The following is a 7,357-nucleotide window of genomic DNA, read 5'->3' as shown; positions in this document are numbered from 1 at the left end:
TACGGAAGATTCTAGAACAAAGAAGAAGTGCTTGCGTTTTGAGGTTTGTGCATTATGCTTAAGTTCAACTATGGAGTCTTCTAGATTATACATGTGGCAAAATCTGGTGGAATCTAGATGATATCCAATGGCCAGTTGTGCTCAAATTTGCCATCTCTGCACCATCGGATTGGCCTTATCCAACGACCATCTTTCAAAGTTAAAGTTATCCGCACACTATATAAAAAATATAAAATATAATATATATATATAGGGGTATAGATATAGATATGTGATGCGAAAGCCACCCATCATCTCCAATTAGAATAGTGTGTCCATGCACGGATGCAATGTGGCCAAACGATGCCTGCCATTGATATCTCAAATACAAATCAGTCTGAACTTGTTCAATGTGTATACAGTACAACATGCTCGTTTCCAAACCACACCAAGCATATCTCAGTTATATTCATGCATGCATGGGTTTCAAACATCATGATCTCTTATTCAAATATTTGAATTCTACTTTACATTGGTTATGATGTCACCTAGTCTTTTACACCCACACAGTCATCTTCTCTTTATAATTGTACCATTAAATTTCTCTCGTGCATGCATGCACACACAGTACCAGTCGGCATTATCCATCGCACACATGCAATCTTTTTCTTCAGGTTGGTCTCCCATGCATGCACACACACACCTCCCCCTCCCCATCATATCGGGCATTCTTTATCTCTCACGTGCATGCGCAACGATCGATGTTCCTCTATGTGTGTGTATATATAGCTAGGTCTTTCACAGTTTTCCACACAAACCGATCAATCTATATATCTAGTGAGGTCTCACCCTCTTTCCCACGTCCACATCGATCAATCTATACCTCTCTATATAGGATTACATAGCTAATACACCCATATTAATTATATATCCAACGTCCCCCTCTCATCATCCATGCCTCCGCTTCATCTCTCAGACGCGCGCACAGTGGCGAAGACAGGGGGCAGCAAGGGCCCTGCCCCCCTAAGATCACTATATATCGAGGCTAATATGATTGTGATCATTAGACAATTGCTGGTAAAATGGTTTAAGTTGATGAATTGGCCCTCCTCGTAAAGGATTAGCAATGCTTGGCCCCTAGCTCATTTATTTTTCATGGCTCCGCCACTGCGCGCAACAGCGCATGTTCTCGCCCCCTCTCTTCAAATATCGATCTCGCACTTGTGCACCCCTTCATAGTCTCCCTCCACTTGGCCCCTCACACCATCTTCTACCCTCCCACCGGATTTTTCCACATGTACAATCTAGCAAACTCCATGGTTGAACTTAAGCATAATGCACAAACCTCAAAACACAAGTGCTTCTCCTTTGTTCTAGAATCTTCCGTATCATAACTGCCCAAACTTTTTTTCTAGTTGAATTGCCATTATTTGTTTTTACTTTATGCTTTACAATGCACAATTCCATGAATCATAAAATAGATTAAGGGCTTGTTTGATTCAAAGGATTCTCAAAGGAATTTTGGAGGATTCTAATCTTGAGGAATTTTTCCTATCTTGGTTGTTTGATTCGTAGGACTGTAAACCATAGAATTTTTTCATATGATTCATTTGCACTAGATTTCATAGGAAACATCCCATCCACTCAAACCACTTTGAAAGAATCTTGCTTTTTTTCTATGCACAATCAAACACTCGTACAATCCTGTAGGATTCAAGACGACATTCCACTCTAATCCCATGTTTTTCCTATTCCCGCGTTTTGGAAATCCTATGAATCAAAGAGGCCCTAGCTTTTTATAAAAACTAATTTATTTTGAATGAGATGAACTATAAGAATTAAACGAAGGTCTACATCAGGCATATATGACTCAGAGCTTACATGCTATAGTGTGGTATTTATTCATAATTTGGTTGCCAAATCTGATGCATGCAATGCACGCGTACCTTACTAGTACTTCGAGTTGTGCAAACACGTAAATTAGAATTCCAATGTCATGCTACACAGTGTCTCTCTTACAGTTCATGAAGCTATGTGGCACATGTGGAGGCGTTGTCGCGACCTCCTTGTGTGGATTGATCACAGTGACGTGCTGCTGCTTCCAGAAGAATGTACTCGTCCTCTCTGAGCCACACTGGCGGTTCATGCACGAAGCGAAGATGTGCAGGCATGCCACGCGCGCACTCATTCCCTCGCACGCACACGCGGGTACACGGGGTGACGCATTTTTGTAAGAAGATCCACCCCATGTGATAATTTGACGCGTGTAAAGTCTTTCATTTCATTGATGGTCAATTAATACAACGCATGCAAATTGAGTGGACGTGAGGGCGGAAGAAAGACATTACTACTCCACTGCACGCATGCGAGTAGTTAAATCATGGGTGCCAGTACTTCCATTGGTCTCCTTCGTATTTTGTGCCAATTTTTGACCATATTTGTAAGTAACATAATATTTATGCATGTCATAAAAAGTGGCACAAAAAAGGGGGCCAATAAACCAGGACGCAGGCAGCATGATCAATTTTTGCCAGGGCTACTATTGGTGGCCTTTGTATTTAAATATGGACGGAGTGGAGTAGTACTCCCAGGATCCCGCGGGCTGCCCTCTCGCTGCGGCCCTCAGCACTGCCGCCTTTGAGCGAAATCCACATGTGTTTTAGAGGGGATCCATTGCTCTGGAATCACAGATCGGTGGCGCCGGAGGACATGCCAGGGCTGCATTTCAGGTGGTGGGCAGCAAGGGCAAATTGGATCGAGGAAGCGTCGCATCGATTGGAGAGAAGTTCCAAGGAGCTGCGCCTGGCGCAGCACAAGGCGGAGGCGCAAGTCGATCTCAGGGGAGAGACACTGAGGGATGTCAGCATCTGGCAGCATCGCGTTGATTTCGAGCTAGGGATAATGGCAGAGATCGTATTCATGGAGTCGACTGCGGAGGAAAGAACGCGCATGCCTGCGCAATGGCATGAGCAGCCGGTGCAACTGTTCAAATGGGCGGTAGGAGAAGCCAAATCCCGGGACCAGTTGCGGTGGCACCACTAGGCATGCATCGTAGGCGAGGTGAGTTGCCCTCCTTCCCCGCCAGCGATGCAGTGACCTAGTCGGTTGCTGCTGCAGTGAACTTGCAATGCTATGTCGGTTTGCAAAATTGACAATCACTCCATCTATATGTATTGTTTTCCTGTAAAAAATACTTGGTCGTTTGGAAAAGGATGGTAATTTATTTATCACTAGTTTTAGAATGCTTGGTCGTGACAATCAACCGAAGCCACAACCAGAAGTCTCCATCGCGTAAGTACTTTACGGTCGGTCGCACCAACAGACGGTCGGTGGCACCCGCGTCTCACCGAAGGGACACACATCGGCTTGGTCTGACATGTACGACCAGTTACATCACTGACTTGTGCGACCGCATTTGAGTAGTGTAGTACTCCCTCTATCTCAGTTTACAAGTCTTGCACGTGTACCTAGGTCGTTAATTTGACCAACTTAATAAGAGACATACATTACGAAAAATATATCATTACAAACTTCAAATGTTCTATTTTTAATGATATTTTTTATGTTAAACAATTTATTCTACTAAACTCATCAGGAGTACTTGAAATTTATGTTCCACTAAACTCATCGGGAGCCGTTTCGGGCCTCGAAACCAAAACCATCAATTAATCTTTACCTTGTTCCCATCACATTCCAAAGTACTAGTGCTACAATTAAGTGCAAGCCTGCTCACACCTACCAGTACGTACCAAACCTGAACGTGTTCCCACTATGCAAGTTTTAGTACTAGTGCTAGTACTTAGGTTATAAAAAGGGGAACTACCTAACCGAAAATTACTCTACTTCCTCCTCATAAGTCCTCCTTCTTCGTCCATCCTTGCCATGGCCGGTGTGCAGAGCTCTAGGTCGAGAACTACTCGTAACAAGGGAGCGACAACCAAGGCGCAGAAAAAAAGAGAGGGTTCGCCACCACGTAGAGACCTTGAAAGATCTCTCATGGGCAGGCGATGGCTCCCAGGAGAGCCCTAGCCGCGGAGGCGAACATGCCGAGCTGGCGGCGCTGGAGTCGTTATCCCTCGACGGCATATGCCCGATCAGCTCAATAAGCACCTCAATAAGCAGAAGGAGTTCATCCACGGCTTGGTGGAGCTGCTGAAGGAGAGCCTCGACGACATGCCTGCTGAGCTCAATGAGCAGGGGGAGTTGACCGCCGGCCTGGTGATGCTGCTGAAGAAGAGCATTGCCCCGGAGAAGAAGGCGACCGGCGAAATCCTGCAACTTCAGGAGGACAAGGCAAAGCTCTGCCACGAGCTCGACCTGCTGAAGGAGGAGAACGCCGGCTGGAAGAAGCTGCATGAGAATAGTAGTTCCTCGATGAAGATGCTGCAGGCCCTCGTCATGTAACAGAAGGAGGAGTTGGCGAAGCTCCGCATCGAGCACCCGGCTGCTGTCAAGGTACGTAATGTGGCCGTGGAACAGATGATGAAGGCTCGTGTCGAGAAATCCCGCGTCATGGACACAATGAAGAAGATGGCGGAGGAGACGCGCAAGGATATGGAGGTCGTGGAGGCGATCAATAAGTAGTTATGACTCCGCGGCCAGCAACCCTTCATGTAGTGAGAGCAGCGCCCCAGACTTGTGTGTGCGTCTTCCTTCTTTTTTTGGGTGATAATCTTCCTTCTTCTTTTGCTCCTGTATTTCTTCTTTTGCTTCGGGTGTTTCGCTACACGTGTCACCTTCTCTGTGAGGCATGAATAGAACAATGCTAAAAATGAGATGACTAGCAAATTATATCATTCTTTATCGCCAATAGAACAATGCCTCTTGCTAGTAATATATAATAAGAGTAGAGAGTAGAGGATATGGCACTGGGCTGCCGTGTTTCGTGCTCCTCCATCGTACTCCAGTGGAAAACTTGAGTATACCGCACGGTTCTTTGCTCCTCCTCAGGTCGTTGGCACATTTATACGAGGAGTCAAATTACAAGGCCCCGCCTTCCAGCAGTAATGAGCCATCAAATCACAAAGGCCCTCGCCTCTCTTGAAACCGACCTTGCTAGACTGCCCCGCCCTCTAGCCTTTTAAAAAATGTATACTTTTGTACAGTAGTAGGATCGATGGATTGCGCCATGGAGCAAAACTAACAATATGAAATTAAAGATAAAAGGTGGTACATATAGAGAGCGCTCGTCGCCAAATTATGCATATAGTACTATTAAAAAAGCTAGTACGTGCTTAAATGGGGTGCTAAATTCTATTAAAGAAATTAGCATACCTATTTAATTCTTGGGTTCTTATTATTTATGCCACTATTTTGTGTATCACTACTTAGTTTTGCCATTAGAAGTTACAACTACTCAAAAATGCCATCGATCTGTGAGATGCCTGCTCAAAAATGCAATTAGATATCTCAAAAATGCCATCGTTAAGTTAGATGTTTGCTCAAAAATGTCATTAGACATTGTGATTTTCACGTCAAAACCGTTGACCATGTTACATGACAAAAATAAGCCGATTCTCACAATGATAAGTGTGGCCCCGCTTGTCAGGAGTAACCAAGCGAACAATTTTACAGGAAAATAAGAACGCTATTGGGATCAAGTAGGCCCCACACTTTATTTTACTGTAGTGAGATAGAGGGAGAGCTGGCATGTTGGTCCATCGGTATTTATGTCATTATAACATGGAAAAAGAGATTTGAGTCACAATAATGGTGTCCAGCACAACACACCCCTCAAATAAAACTAAGCACCCTGAAATTCTTTGACAAAGCTAAGCCCCCTGAAATTCTTTGACAACTAAACTGCTGGCTATATGATGTTGGCCATATATATTGTACGTATATAATGTGAAGAAATGTGACACCCCAAAATTTTTGACCTTGTTTTATTAATTAAAGTTTTGCCAGGAAATAAAACCTTTCCATTTGTCTAGATTATTCCTTTTGATATTGTGAGTTTTTACCTCAAGTGGAAACTTTCCAAAAGTATTATTGGACTTGTATGCTCTCTTTATAAAAAAACAATTCTTTATCAGTGCATTTATTTGCATAATTGTTTTTCATGAGCTTTATTCTCTTAAAATGGTCGTTCATAATTTTTGGAGCCCCTTTTTGCACTGCAACCATTTGACAAATGCATATAAATTTTCCACCAAAATTTGGGGATGTCATGTGATGTTCCCACATCACTTTTATGCAAAAATATCTTTTGGTCATTGGAGATTTTGGGCTCTACACCAACTTTTCCAATCTGGTCCAGTAGGCATTTTTGCACTGCAACCTATTTAAATATTTCTTTAAAAATTCTTCCAAGTGTTTGGAGATGTCAGTAGATGCATACAATTCAGCTTCATGCAAAAACCCAGTGGTGATCTTTGAAAAATTTAAGTGAATCAACCTCTTTTTCATTCTGGTTCAGTTTGATGATTTGTACTGCAATCCTATTTTATTTTGCTCTAGTGCCCATGAGCTTTTTTCCTGCTTGTAGCCCTCCCTACAAAACCCTTAAGTCCAGGTGAATGGACCCATTGGAGGATTTTAAGTGCATGCAATGAGACCTCTTTCTTTCTGTCCAAAACTGTAGTTTTGCAAAACTTGCACTAGCAAGTTTCTGGTTTTGCCCAAATGACCTTGCCATCATCACCTACATCCAGGGAGACCCTGATCTGGAGATTTTGGCCACTCCAAGAGTTGCCTAAATGCACTTGGCATTCTGTCGAACACTTGGTGTGCACAGTCAGTTTTGACATGAGTTTTTGTTTGCACTGTGATCTTGATCCACTGACCCAGCAACCATGTCCACTAAGCTCCTAGCTATCCCTATCCCTGCCCTGTTAGTTGCCAGCCTCCCCCACGCACTCTAGGCTGCCCTGGCATTTCGTCGAGCATGTCCCGCGCGTGCTCTGGGCGCGCCCAGAGCGCACGTTTTGCACGCGCGCGCACTGAGCCGCCGCGTCGCACTGCCGCCCTCGTCGCGTCCCGTCCCTGGCCCCTGCTCGCCTGCTGAACCATGCACTACACTCGCCCACTCTCCACGCCACCCCTGGCGCCCTACAGCGCCGCTGGCAGAGCTTTTGGCGGCACGCCGGCGTCGGCAGCGAGCTCCTGCCATGGTCGGCACCGCCCAAGCCACCCGAGCGCGCCAGCTGCCCCTGTGAACAGCTCAAGCTTATCCTGAAGCTCGTCGGCACGCGCTCGTCGCCGCCACGTCGCCCTGCAGCTACAGCACCGCGGTCGCCGGCGTTCTTATCCACGGCCGCCGCGGGACCAGCCTCGAGCGCCTATAAAAGGAGACCCCGAGCCCCTCCGAGCGCTCAGGCGACCTCAAGCCTTCCCCCTAGAGCTCCCCAAGCAGTGGATTGACCGGACAAGGCCATAT

The sequence above is a fragment of the Aegilops tauschii genome, chromosome 4 (genome assembly GCF_002575655.3).
Source record: "Aegilops tauschii subsp. strangulata cultivar AL8/78 chromosome 4, Aet v6.0, whole genome shotgun sequence".
NCBI classification, from domain to species: domain Eukaryota; kingdom Viridiplantae; phylum Streptophyta; class Magnoliopsida; order Poales; family Poaceae; genus Aegilops; species Aegilops tauschii.
The sequence above is the reverse complement of the archived record's forward strand: the minus strand, read 5'-3'. Positions refer to the sequence as shown.